Below are 15,082 nucleotides of genomic sequence, written 5' to 3' on the forward strand. Positions count from 1 at the left end.
AGGAAAAATAAAAAAAATTGATACAATTTTTAAAAAAAAATGTTAATATTCAAAAACAATAAAATATAACTTACAACAATAATTGTATTCATAATTTTTATCTGTAAAATTGTTCATTTATTACCACACTAGTAACAAATTTTAAAAGTATTTATATTTGTAAATTTTATTTTAATATAAATATCATATAATTTTCCTGTTAAATTCATCATTTGCAAAAAAAAATTTTCAAGCAAGCTTCACCACGGGCAGTCACTACAAAAAATAGTTTAAAATGCATTAAAATATTGCAATTTTGTAGACTCGTTGTAATATTTGGGTAATAGGGTGTAAAAATAGATTAAACGCATAAATCGCCATTTTATTTAAGTAAAAATAGCTATCTACCATTTTAAATAATGAAAAATGACATTATATCCTAAAAAAATGGCAATTTTAAACTGTCATTTTAACCAATCAAAAATCACATTTTTACTCGGTTAAAATGGTAGTTTGAACCATCATATTAAATGTGATAAAAATTGCCATATTTACCTTGGTAATTGTAGCGATTTTTTAAAAATTATTTTTTAAAAACCACCGCAATAATCAGAATGGCACTCTCGATTACAACAGTTCTTAAAAATGTCTTTCTTGGGTATAACAATGGTAATTACCTCAAAAAATTACCGTTTTAACCATAACTTTTTTTAGTGAGTGACTTTTTCGGCTAAGATGGAGACAAGAAAGAAAAAGACGATGGTGTACGCAATATAATAGAGGCAAAACCCATCTCATAAGAGTAAAGAGCAGCATATGGCACAAAGAGATACCATACAGATACCATCTAAAGTGGTTCTTGATAGAATGTCATTAGAATCTTAACTTCATTTTTCTATGACTTTTGGCCACTTTGGGGGTAGGGATAAAAGATGGATGTTGGTTGGTTCTGGTAGGAGTGACTAGAGTCTAGATTACTTATCAACACATCACAAACATTAACGGGAGTATGATCAATTTAGATATAAATATTAGTAAATATTAGTGCACTACTAATTGAGGATGAAGTTGAGAATTATCTGGTGGATGCAAACAATGATGATGGTGGTAAGCCTAGTGCAGGTAATCTACTTGTGTTACATTAGATTGAATTCATTTTAATATTAGATGTTCTTATAGTGTAAGAAATCTAGTTGTGTTTATATTAGAAATGCATTTTTATTTTATCTACTAAGTTTTGTTGGTAATGATATGAACTAATAAAAGGTATCAATTTATGTGTAGGTAATGCAAATATCGATGTAGATGGTGCTTTAAGTCCAAATATTTAAAATAAGGACTATGATATCAAGATTGGTCCATTACGGTGAAGCAAAAAATAGACATATCCCTTTGATAACTAAGAACATAATAGTTAAAAAATATACAAAGATGATAAAAATATAAAAAAAATTGAACAAATAGAATATACTTTTATTTGGGTTTGCATGATTGATTGTGATGTTTGAAGATATGATTTTGAGTTAATGATTAATATGAATTTGTTTGTAATGCTTTGTTAATTAATTTTTAGGATTAATATTGAGTTGATGATTAATTTGAATTTTTTATGCTTTGTTGGTTAATTAATAGGGTTATATTTGTTCATTTGTTATGTTATGATTATATAATGATTTAGAATTAATTATTCTATAGTTAATAATGTAGTTACTAAAATGTTGAATTATAAATTTTGTCTAAAATCTTATTTTATTTTAATGCGTCATTGTTTGATATATAAACATTAGAAAGTAGAGTAAAAGACATATCGGTCCCTAACCTTTTTAAAATTGGACATTTTCGTCCCTTAAGATTTGAAAATACTTTTAACCCCCTCACCTTGTAAAATCTGGGACAATTGAACCCCTCCATTGATTTGGGTTGGAAAACGTCACCGGAGAAGGCTGATGTGGCTGGGGGGAGTGTGACCTGTCCGTTTAGGTTGCTGAGCTAGATGGGATATTAAAATTCGTAGGACAAATCGATCCCTCACACACAAAACGACGTCGTCCCCTTCCCTTACCCCTATTCAGATAATGTTATTCCTATAACACCCAGAAGCCACACCTGTAATTACTGAAAATCCTACCAGAAGACAAACAGTTTCTTTCTCCCTCCAAAAAAAGAACATCTTCAACTCGTTGAGAAGGTGTTGTGTGCTCAGTGGATGTTGCGGGTGGCGAAGGGTTTGACAGGCTTCGTCTGGCAAGAAGCTGCCGTCTGCTACAGAGGTAAGGGTATTAGTGGAATATACTGTTCGTTCGTGTTTAACTATTTGGTAGAATATAATGCATCGGGTTGGGGTTAGTCATGATCGCATACTCTGTTTCGGGGATGAGACTGGAAAAAATTCTATAGGGATTTAACTGATTTAAATTTCTCAGGCACTTGATCTAGGGTTTAATGTGTGATTGCTATATCTGTGCATAATGCAGATGGTTGATATATATGCTGTACCTATTTTTCACCATAGAGGTCATTTTGGTAGAGGACCCAGTGGCACTCTTGAGTATATTGGTGGGAAGGTTGAGAAATTTCCAGAGATGGATTTGGACTTTGTGAATTTTGGGGATTTGGTTACACTATTCAAGGGTCTAGGCTATGCAACATACAGGGCAGTGTATTGGTATGACCCAACCAGCAATGATCTTGAGTCTGGACTGCACATTCTGAGAGGGGATGCAGGAATAAATGAAATGCGAGAGAACAAGCTGAGAAATTCAACTAGCAACGAGTTCTACATTTACTTCGATCACCCTGTTGATGAGCCGCAGATTGTGAAAGAAGATGCTGTTGCCGAACAAGGGCCAGAAGAATTTGATGATGCAGTTGATGTAGACAGTATCATGCGGGAGCTTCACTCATCACCATCAACAGCAGGGGATGGGAATGGTAGTGGGGAGGACGAGCTGTATAAACCTCCTCCGAATGGCACTGGAACTAGTTCTGATGATGACTCTTCTAGCTGTGATGAGGAGAATGATGTTATGAAGAAAAGAAGAACTCTGAAAAGAAAGGAGAAAGTGCTACCAAAAAGAAGGGTCAATGTCAAGGAAGGGCCAGGGACAGAGTCAAGTGGGAACAAGAGAGGTGCTAGGAGAAAGACTGCAGGTGTGCCTGATGGCAAAGGTACCAGGCCAGCTGCCAAGCCCAAAGGAACTGGGCCTAGTGCGAAGCCCAAAAGAAACAGGCCTACAGCCAAGCCCAAAGGAAGTGTGCCTAATGTCAATCCCCAAAGAACTGGTGCTACTATGCATGCTGAAGAAGATGTCCCATCTGTACAGCCCAATGACAGGCCTCCAATAGGGCTCTATGTGAATGAGGAGGATTCAGATGATGATGACCCAGTTTATGAGTATGCATCTGAGGACCTTCACACACTAGTATCCTCAGAGGATGAGGGAGACAAGCATGAATTTCCAGTCTTTAATGAAGAGTATGGGTTTGGAGAGGGGAGATTTGAGGTGGGTACCAAGTTTGCAACCATTGATGGTTTCAAAGAGGTTGTCAAAGATATGTTCATAGCTGAGGGGAGAGAACTGTTGTGGATAAAAAATGACAAGGAAAGGGTGAGAGTTGCCTGCAGAGGTGAAAGCTGTCCATGGCTAGCACATCTATCTTACAACAAGACACTGCTATGCTTCTAGGTTAAGACTTACAAGTCTGAGTACACATGCGCAAGAGATCTGGGTAGTAATGCTGCTGATCAACACTGGATCAGTAAGAAGGTGGAAAAGAGAATGGGAAGTCAACCTCATATGACAACTAATAAGGCAATTGATTTCCTCAGAGAAGAGTTTAACTTAGTTGTGCATCCGAAGATGGTATATAGGGCAGTAAAGGAAGCAAAGGAAAGGCTAGTGGGAAACGAAAAAGAACAATATGAAAAGCTCAGGGATTATGGGATGGAGATTCTCAAAAGTAATCCTGGGTCGACAGTAAGAATTGATGTAAAGCCTATCCGTCAGTCCCTCCCTGTCTTTGACAAGATATATATCTGCTTCGAGGGCTGTAAGCAAGGCTTCAAGAGTGGATGTAGGCCTTTCATCCATCTAGACGGAGCCTTTCTTAAGACATACCATGGAGGCCAGTTACTGTCAGCAGTGGCCCAGGATGCCAACAACCAGTTCTATGTTGTGGCATTTGCTGTTGCAAGATCTGAGACCAAGGAGTCATGGAAATGGTTCCTGACACTAGTTCAGGAAGATCTGGGTGATGCCTCCCAATTCGCTTGGAACTTTATGTCCGACCAGCAAAAGGTAAGACTCTTACTTTCCTTTATGTGTTTAGTTGTTGGTGTTTATTGAAATAGCCTATAATATGCTTAGTTATTGGTGTTTATTGAGATAGCCTATAATCTGTTTAGTTGTTGGTGTTTATTGAATTAGCATATACCCTGTTTAGTTGTTGGGTTTGTTATGGTAGGCTATAATGTGTTTAGTTGTAGGGTTTGTTAGGGTAGGCTATAATGCTGTTTAGTTGTTGGTGTTTATTTGTTTTCAAAAATATATTTGAATAGGGCCTGCTACCAGCATTAAAAGAGGTGATGCCAAGGGCACATCATAGAAACTGTGTCATGCATATATGGAAGAACTTTATTAATCAGTTCAAAGACATGCACATTAGAGACATTGTGTGGGAGTGTGCTAGGTGTACAACTGAACCAGAATTCAAGGAGAAAATGGATAGGCTGAAGGGGGTTAACAATGCGGCATGGGAATATTTGATGAAATTTGAACCTACCACTTGGGTTAAAGCCTATTTTAGTCATGGACCCAAGGTGGATAACCTGACTAATAATATGTGCGAAGTGTTCAATGCAAAGGTAGTAAAATACAGAGTTAAACATGTGTTGACAATATGTGAGGAGATTAGGTGCTACTTAATGAGGAGGATGACCAAGCACATTAGATTGTTAGAACACCATAGTGGTAAGCTAGCACCAGTTCAGGAGAAAAGGTTGCAGATGAAGATAAAACCAAGCAGTAGGTGGATAGCTGATTGGGTGGGGGATAATGAAAGAAAAAGGTTTGAGGTAACCAGAAAGAAGACGAAAGTGGATGTGGATCTAGTCAAACACATCTGTTCATGCAACACATGGCAATTGACTGGTAAATAGTTTAATCCAATTAATATGTGCTCGTCTTATGTAAAGTTATGCTGGTTTACATGTAAGTTTTACTGATTATGCAGGCATGCCGTGCATACATGCTATTGCTGCTATCAGAAAGAGGCATGACCAGGTTGAGGATTATGTGCATCCATGGTTGTGTATGGAGTCCATTCACAAGACATATGCACATTGCATCAAGCCCGTTCCTAGTGAAGAATTCTGGGCTACAACTGAGCAGCTGAGGCCTGCCCCGCCACCTATCAAAAGGCCTATTGGGAGGCCAAAGGTGCACAACCGCAACAAGGACTCTGCTGAGGCTCATATTCAGGGAGACAAGCTGAAAAGAAGCTTCCAGGTTACATGTAGCAAGTGCAACGAGAAAGGGCACAACTATAAAACTTGTAAAGGAGCTCCAAGCAACCCCAACTGGAAACCAAAGAAGAAAAAATCCAAGGAGACAGTTGACAACTCACAAGCTCTGGTGCTGCTTCCCCTTTCACAATCAGCCCCTCAACCAGAGGTAAGCCAGCACAAAAAATACTTTAGGACCATTTTATACTTCTTATTAGAGAGTCACTTCTAAAAAATTGGTTAGGTTAAGCACTAATTACCCTATTTGGTTACATTGCTGTCTCTTTGTTACATAGGATCAAAATCAATCACAGGGTGAAAAATTGACTGAACCTAGTGCTGGGGAGGCATCTGGGTCTGCACCAGTTTCTGCACCAGTTCCTCCATCCCAGCTGCCAAGAATGGACCAACCAGTCTCCAATGCTGCTTCACCTACTTTCAGACCTAAGTAACCAATTGTCCGACCCCCAACAAGTGCAAATCCACCACCAAATCTAACACCACACACAACAAACTCAAAGCAGATACACCAGCAGGGGACCCTCGAAGGAGACCTTGAAAGCAGCTACCAGTGCCACAAAGAGAATTCTCAAGCCTCAGAGGAAGTGAACAAAGCAGCATGATTTCTGTGTTTTTTATTTTTGGCTAGTTATTAGCATGACATTAGACAATGTTTTTTAGAAGAGTAATCTTGGAAAACTTGTTTACATGCCAACCAGACATTTTCATATTTTGGATTTAACTCATGCTGTTTAGCAATGTTTTGGATTAAATCAGATACATTGTCATTCTAACATTTTGGTTAAAATCTATCCAGAATTACTATCTTGTATAATGCTTGGAATAATGTTTAGATGTTCTAAATACAAAACAAAAATGGATTCAATCCACTAATACACTTTTCATTCAAAAGCCACCAATGGCAAGTTCCATTACAACTAATTCCATGTACATCAATCATACCCCTTCAACATACATACAGCAACAACAACAACTACTATACCAATCACAGTTATATGCCACAAACTCAATTTTTTTTTGCTTTCAATAGACAACAGCTTTCTCTCTAACTCTTCTATTTTTTCCTCAATATCTTGATTTCCAAGCAGCTGTTCTTCAACGGCTACTCCCTCAGCTTCATCCACCGCACCCAAGGCTTCAGGCTCCACGGCCCTAATTTTTTCAAATGTTCATCCATCCAGACAAAGTACCGGCAGTACGGTTCTTTAGCCTGGAACAAAATTTCAATGAATCACCCATCAACACCCAGCACACTATAACCCAACTATTGTAAAAATCGCTCACTTACCTTGAATAATGGACACCCAAGAAACACTCTATTAGGGTTACTAGTCGTTCTTGACTTGTACATAATGGCATAAACGCCACAGTAGCACTTGGGCGCAATCGCAACTCGCGAACATCCTCCTAGCACAGCGCACGAAGATCCCCTCCTTGTCTTGTACATGAAGAGCTCCCTTCACTCATCATGGACGATCGCAGCATCAACACCCATGTCTTCCTCCAAGGTTATCGATCAAATAGGGGTAAGGGAAGGGGACGACGTCGTTTTGTGTGTGAGGGATCGATCTGTCCTACTTTGTTGTTGTTTTTCAGATGCAGGTCGCAACCCACCTCGGTGAGTTATTTGATGGTGACAGAGCGGAGGACCTTATTCCATTTTTGTTGCCATTTTGGCCACTTGACTAGTTCTTTCACTTTTGTGTTTATATTGCCTTAGAGGCTTACTTTGAGAGAGGTACTTTGTATAAGCTGCTTTACTTTCAAAACTCTATATGTCTGTATATTCTAGTCGACTTAAACTCCGCGAGCTGCGGCTAGTTCCTTATAATTATTATACTCTTATATCTATATATGTTCTATTCTCTTGCATCTATACCTTGTATCTTATGCGTTAGCTTCGTGTGAACGTTTTGCGCTTTTGTAATTCTATTTTTGAGCTTAATCCTTCATCGGGCTTCTAAAATATATTATTTCCTTCTATATAAATATGTATAAGCCTTAGAATTGTCGTAACTTTTGATTAACCTTTGCTAAGGCTTAGGGTAATTTGGGTGTTATAGTATTCATTCTGAGACATAATTGGTTGGCTCATGCCAAGTCCAACCTCAGCCTGACCTTCATGTTGAACTTTTTGGTGTTGAATTAAAGGTAGATTGTGTAAATCCTGAGTAATTAGTAAATAATTCACCAATAAATTAATTATTTAAAAAAATTAACTATAAAATTAATATTTGATCAGTTAGAAGAGTAGAAATATCAAAAATACAAATTTTAACACTAATTTCAAAAATTTTAGCCTAAAATTAGGCCAACGGACTAAACTGGATGAACCGGGTCCAAGTAAGCCCAAGCCCACACACTTACCCATGTATATAAGCTTTATTCAGCTCGCTCTCCCCCTTCCATCAAGTGAAACACGCTGCATATTGAGGGGAGGAACCAAAAACCAAAATCATCTTCCACTTCAATCTTCCATCGACCATAACTTCTAATCTGAAGCTCCGATTGATGAACTGTTTGTGGCCACGCATTCGTCTCGGAGTCCTCTTCATTTCTATTTAAATAAAGTAGTAAGAAACTTTGTAAATTATGAGCAGTTTCTTTCCCCTTTTAAATTTGCATTTTAGTATGAATCTTGAGTGATTTTGATGATTTTGGTGGTTTATGTACAATTTAACACTAGATAATTGTTGGGTTTTGCCTCAATCATCAATGGATAAGGTAAGAAAACTCTAAACTCTTGTAGTTTATCCAATTTGATGTGCCCTAGTACTAATTTGAGTAAATTATATGAACTAATTTGAGTTTATGTTGAATTGGAGTTGAATTAGCAAATTGGAGTTCTTGGGACAAACCTTTGGGGACTGGAATCATTGAATTTGATTTGGAGTCTTTGAAACTTGAAGTTTGGCATTTGAGCTTAAGAAGGAATCGGCCAAGGTATGTTTTTGGTTTCTCGTAGTTAATGTTTAATGTCACGTGAAAATTTAGGCAAGTTGACCGTAGGATAAGTTGAATATGTGAACTTGTTAAGGTTTAGTGATTTGGTGAAAGTATTGAGTTTAGTTATGTGAATGTGTTGATAATTGATGATTATTATTATGAATGAGGTTGGTGATAGTTAATGATGATTGTGGTGATTAACGATAATGATATATTATTGTTGATGATAATAAGTGATGATGATAGAGTGTGTGGTGGAGTTATGGAAGGAATGGAATTAAATGAATTATGATGATGATCGGGGGTATTGTGGGGGTATGAGTATGAATTGGTTGAATGGGTATGAGTTGATATATGAAAAATGTTGTTGGTTAATTATTGATGAGTATTGATTTTAAGTATATTAAATTGAGAACTTTGAATGAATTGAGAAATTGAGAATTGAATAGTTTAAATTGGTTGAATGATTGATTAATGCTTGATGAGTATTTGGTATTGATTTTGAGTGTTTTGGAATTGATTCAGTTTATAGTGGTTTGGTTTGGAAATGAGAATTTGGAAAATAGAGGTTTTGAACTTTTTTGGGCAAAACTTGATTTTTAATGAACTTCAGCGGTTCATAACTTTAGCCTCGAATTTTGGATTTGAATGGATTTTGATTCAAATTAAATATAGTTTTAAGAGCTTAAAAACGATATAAATTTTATAGAAAACGGAGTTTTGTAGAGGAAGTTATGGATGTCAGAAGTTGGGTGCTGAAAACTAAACTTTTCCTAAGTTGCAGAAAACCAGGGTTTCTGGTGTGTGTTCGTACGCAAGCTCGTGTGCACACGCACAGACCAGGGAATGCATTTCGGCTCGTGCGTACGCATGAGAGGTTGTGCGTACGCACACCCTGAGGATTTTGCAAGTGTGCGTATGCACAGGAATGGAAGGCCACAATGATGCGTGCGTACGCACGACATGGGGAGTACGCACAACACCCTGTTTTATACTAAAATTCTGTTTTTTGTTATTTGACCTCTCTGGAAAGTCTGTAAACCTCTGAAACCACTATTTTGATGAAAATTCATCGTTTTTGAACTATCGGCCATTCCTCTGATTTTCCAAACCTTTTTTACACTTGTTTAAGGTTTGTTAGCAAGCTCTTAAGCCTTAGAACGATGGTGAGTATGTCAAATAAGTTGAGAGAATTTTTGGAAGGGTTTTGCGAAATGATAACTAAATTAATGAGGCGTTGGTAATGGTGAATGAGAGGAGATTGATAAAGATGATGAAAGTAATGATGAATAGCCATTAAATGAGATATTGTGACCGGGTAAGAGGCAGTGGTATTGTCCACTTGCTCTGGGTAAGTGATAAAGAAGGAGAATAAAAAGAATATTAAAAGTAATTACGAGGATAATGATTATGATTGAACAGTGTGACGGATACTATATCCCAAGAGTGTGCTGGACATTATATACCTGATAGATAGTGACTGTGACTATGATGAGGTGGATTGACAAAGGATTATGTTGAGTTGTGATTTCTGCTTGTAAGATTGGTTGTGTGTAATATGTTCTACTTTTGTTGCATCATTTTCTCTCTGTTGTAAAGTGTGTTAGGCACTTTATCCCATGAGTGTGTCGGGCACTATATCCCAAGAGTGTGGCGGGTACTATATCCCAAGAGTGTGGAAGCACTTTACCTTGGGAAGTGTGTCGGGCACTATATCCCATGAGTGTGGCGGACGGCAGGTACTATATCCCAAGAGTGTGGCGGGTGTTATATCCCAAGAGTGTGGGAACACTTTATCCCGGGAAATGCAACGGGTACTATATCCTATGAGTGTGATGGACACTATATCTTGAGAGTGTGACGGGCACTATATCCCAAGAGTGTGGAGGCATGTCAGAGAGACGATATCCGAGTTAGCTACTGGGTGTGTTGGGTTCTGGCAAAGTAACTAATACGTGAGCTCACGGCCAGTAGGACAGGCATACATCACATGCATTTGTCTGTATTGTTTGAGCGTGCATTACTTGGGTTTGCCTAGTTGATTATCTATGCTTATCTGCTATATGTTCTATCTGCTATGACTGCATTCTATCTGTATTTTTCCTTATCTGCATTGTATGTGTTTGTAACTGAGAGATCCCTTGTTTGGTGGAGGAGTGACGATGGTTGTTCTACCGGTGATTTGAAGGGTTGGAGGAGACAGAAAGTGAAATGTTGGGTTGACAAGAGTGGAATAGTTAGATTAGAATTTGGATCCCTGGATAGATTACCAAAAACTTATGGTTTAGTATAATCTTTAAGTTTAAATCTAAATGTTGGAGTTTTAGGATTGCCTCTAGCTTTTCTGGGACCTTTTATACTAACCATGCGAGCACTTTACCATACTGAGAACCCCCGGTTCTCATTCCATACATGTTATTATTTTTCAGATGCAGGACGTGATGCACCTTGCTGAGCGTACTGGATGTTTCTTGGAAGCAAAGATCTGTATTCTGGGGTTTTCTATTTATGTATTAGCTTTTATATAGATGTATATTCTCCACTGTTGTATTAAAAACATGTTTTGTCCCTTTTAGAGGTTGACTTTCAAGAACTTGGAATTGTATTTGTCTTTTGGTTTATTTGTGGGTTGTGTATATATATATATATATTTTAGCCGACCTTTGCTTCGCATGTCGAGTTTAGAGCTTGATTATGTATCTATCTTTTGAAACTCTGTTTATATACTTGTCTCTTTAGTTTTTTGTATAAGCCTTTTATCCTATCGCCTTTCGAGTGTGACGCGTTTTTAGTCTTGTTTTGATCTTTCTTCCTTCTAAGGCTACTAGTTAAACTATTCTTCATATATATTTACGTATTTTTATTTTAGAGGTCGTAGCACCTCACCACCTTTAATTTATGTCTTAGGTGTAAAGTTCTGTGTGGTAGGGTGTTACAGATTGTCATTAGGTGCACCAACTTGATATGGTACATCAGCAGGTGGAATAGCATGGGCAGGGTTCACAACTGGAGCAGCAGTGGTAGGAACGGTAGGGTTGGAATTTCCACCTTTAGCAGCAGCAGCAGCCGCTTCTTCAGCCTTTCTCTTTGAGCAATTTCTCTTGGTGTGAGCTTTTTCCCCACAATAGCAACATGAACCTTCTTTATAAATTCTTTTAATCTTAGTCTTTTGCTTCTTGCTTCCATCGGGGCCCTCATCAGCATCCTTTCTACATTTTTTCTTAGATGCTCCTGGCATCTTTTTGAATTTCGGAGCTTGTAGTCTATTGAATGGAGACTTCTCCCACATTGCTTGGCCAGGAATAGGATTTAAATGGAATGCATATGTGTCATTATATGCATCTATTGTCAACCACTTGTGGCAAAATTCATCAGGATATTTTCCGGCCTTAGCCAATACAACACAAACATGGACACAAGGCATCCCTACACACAGAATTACAAATGATACAACCAACAATATATCAATATATTTGTATCAGAAAACCAAAACATGGTATCATATAAGATGAATCTTGATCATGTAACAAAAAAGAATTCATTAACTACCATTTAGTTGCCAAAAACCACATGAACATAACGTCTCTCCCAAATCAACTACCATATTGGTTGGGTGGCCAATGACTTCAAACTTTTCATACTTTTCGTCTCCAAACCATACAAGATTTCAACTCTTTTATTCCTTCCTTAACTTCTCTAACCTACTACACTGTATTGAGGGTAAAATTCCAATGTGGCTCCTAAGTTTCACCTTATTCCTAACAATTGTCCTCATAGCATACATTCTAACTTCTTCCAATAGTGTGATGATAAGTTTGGCTCTGGCCTCCTTAGTCCGTGAGTTTGAAATCTCATAGGCATTGTTGCAAATATTGTTCATCTTGGGTACATTATTGAAAAAAGATCTACTCCATGCATCCTTTGGCCACTTGCTCAAATATGACCATGCCTCTTCATTGAGCTTCTTAATTCTTCTCATTTCCTCAATTTGCCCTTCTTGTGTTGTTGACCTTGCACATTTCCACAATAATCCTCTAAGCTCATTGTCCTTCCATTGCTTGTTAAAGTTTTTCCACAGATGCCATACACAAAATCTATGATGGGCATTTGGAATAACTTCCCGAAGTGCTGGAATCATCCCCTGTACAAAGTTAAACAAAAAACCACAAAATGTAGTTACTGTCGAGTCTCAGAAAGGTCCTTAAACTAATTTAAATAAACTCAAACTGGTCTTTAAACTAATTTTAATGAACTCAAAATGGTCTCCCATAACAAGCTAACACAACCACGATGTTAAAATAAGAATAAATTAGTAACAAGGCCAATCCACTACTAAGTATGGTTAAATATAATATTATTAAACGTGATTAAACATTACCTTTTATCAATGTCTAATTCAATTAGTAAGACATAACATGATTAAACATTTTCCATTACGAATATCTAATTCAATTAGTAAGACATAACATGATTAAACATTACCTTTTGCATGTTAAAAATGAAGGACCACCCAAGTTGGTAATCATCAAGATCTTCAAGTAGCAACTCCAAGAACCATTTCCAATTCTCTTTGTTCTCTACACTCACAATTGCATAGGCTATTACATAAATTTGGTTGTTCGCGTCTTATCCAATGGCTAATAAGATTTGTCCACTAAAACGTGTCTTTAAAAAATCTCCATCCAGCCCTATAAAAGGTCTACACCTAGTCTTAAATCCTCTCTTGCATCCATCTGAACATATATATATATATTTTCAAAAATAGGATCTTCATCAGGGCTTGGTTGAAGGATAACCCTAATTTTAATTATGGACCCAGAATTGCTCTTAAGAAGGGTCATACCGTAGTCTCTAACCATATTATGTTGAACAGTTGCATCTCCATATACTATGTGCCTTGCATCTCCTAAAGCCCTCGTAAGAGAAGATTTATTAAGATCTAAGTCACATTTGTTCTTAAAGTAGGCAAGAGTTTAAGAATGCTTTAGATTAAGAAACTTCCTTAACTTCTTCACCAGCTTACATACTAACCATCTTCTGTTTGCCAGCCTGTTTTTACATTCTCTTGCACAGGTATGATCATTATTAAAGGTTTTTATCTGCCAGCAAATTCACTCACTATCATTTGAGTCATAAACCACCCAGTCACAATCTTTGGTCTTGCACAGGGCTCTATACCTAACAGTATCATTCTTCTTATACTAAATTCTCCTACCTTCCTGGATACAATACTCCCAGATAGGCTCTTCAAATTCCTGCTTTGTGTTAAATTTCATACCAACTTCAAGCCATAGCTCCCTAAATCTAGCACCTTTGTTAAACACAGGAAATACATCATCAGATTCCACCTCAGATAGCTCGTCTTCAGAGGCTGGAGGTTTCTTCATTTCCTCCAAATACCGTGAATCTCTTCCATTCGAATAATCATGATAGCCATCATGAGCATCATACGCTACGACCACATCATGTATTGCATCAGATCCACCAAAAAGTAATTATCATTCTCACCGGAATCAGACTCTCCCACCACTAAACTATCATACTCTAACAAAATCTTTCTCTTCTTTTTACTTATATGGCCCTGTGAAACATGTTTTGATTTGAATTTCTTTATTTTAGCAGCTGAAATCTTCAATGAATCTTTGTCTTCATTTGAGCTTTCCTCACCCCATGCTTATAAAGGCTGTCTTCCGCGCTATTATAGCTATCATGGCTGTTCGATGAGGAATCTATCTCTATATGAATTGCCTTCCCTTTAGATGATAATATTGTTGGAGACCCTTTGCTTACTTGCCTTATCACATGCCTTCTAACATATCCTTCACCCTTGTTCAAATTCATTTTTGCTCTACTATCTTTGAATTCAGTTAATTTCTTAGGCTGGTTTGATTTGTTGAATTGGGTTGATTTATTGGGTTGGGTTGGGTTAATTTTTTGGGTTCAGTTGATTTCTTGGGTTATAACTTTGGGTTGCAATTAGGCTTGGATTTGGGCCTAACTTCAGTTACTGTGTTTGGAGTTTTGATTCGGGTAGAGGTGGATATTAGGATAGGAATTAATTTTGGATAAGAGGTGAGTGTTGGTATTGGGGGCATGGGTGGGTATTGGGATGGGAGTTGGTTTTGGAGTAAAGGTGGATATTTGTGTGGGAGTTAGATTTGGGGCAAGGGTAGGTATTTCGGTGGATGGGTCGATTCATCTGAATACATCAATTCTTTTTCCTTAGCTGACTTAAATGGTTGTTGTTCTTCAACATAATCCAGTTCAGAGACTCCAAACTCATAATACACATGAGCAACTCCGTTGTTTCTCTTAGCATAGAAGCACATTTTTAGCATCTCATTGTCATTAGTCAGGATCTTCAAACCAGTTGTCAGGAGCATGTTGGGAACCAACCACCTACATTGCTCGACCTTATCATAGCCAAGGTGTTTGTAGTAGTTCCTGACTGAAAAAACATCCAATGTGTCTGTATCTAACCCAAGTAACTCTAAAATTTGCTCTTTGTAATATGTCAAGCTTCCATCTTCATTTCTGTTAAATGATCTGCCGTGGTAATATATAATTTTAATGAATTGATCTCCCATCTGCACACAGAAAATTTAAAAAATGATCAACAACAACAATAACTAA

The sequence above is a fragment of the Arachis ipaensis genome, chromosome B06 (assembly GCF_000816755.2).
Source record: "Arachis ipaensis cultivar K30076 chromosome B06, Araip1.1, whole genome shotgun sequence".
Lineage (NCBI taxonomy): Eukaryota > Viridiplantae > Streptophyta > Magnoliopsida > Fabales > Fabaceae > Arachis > Arachis ipaensis.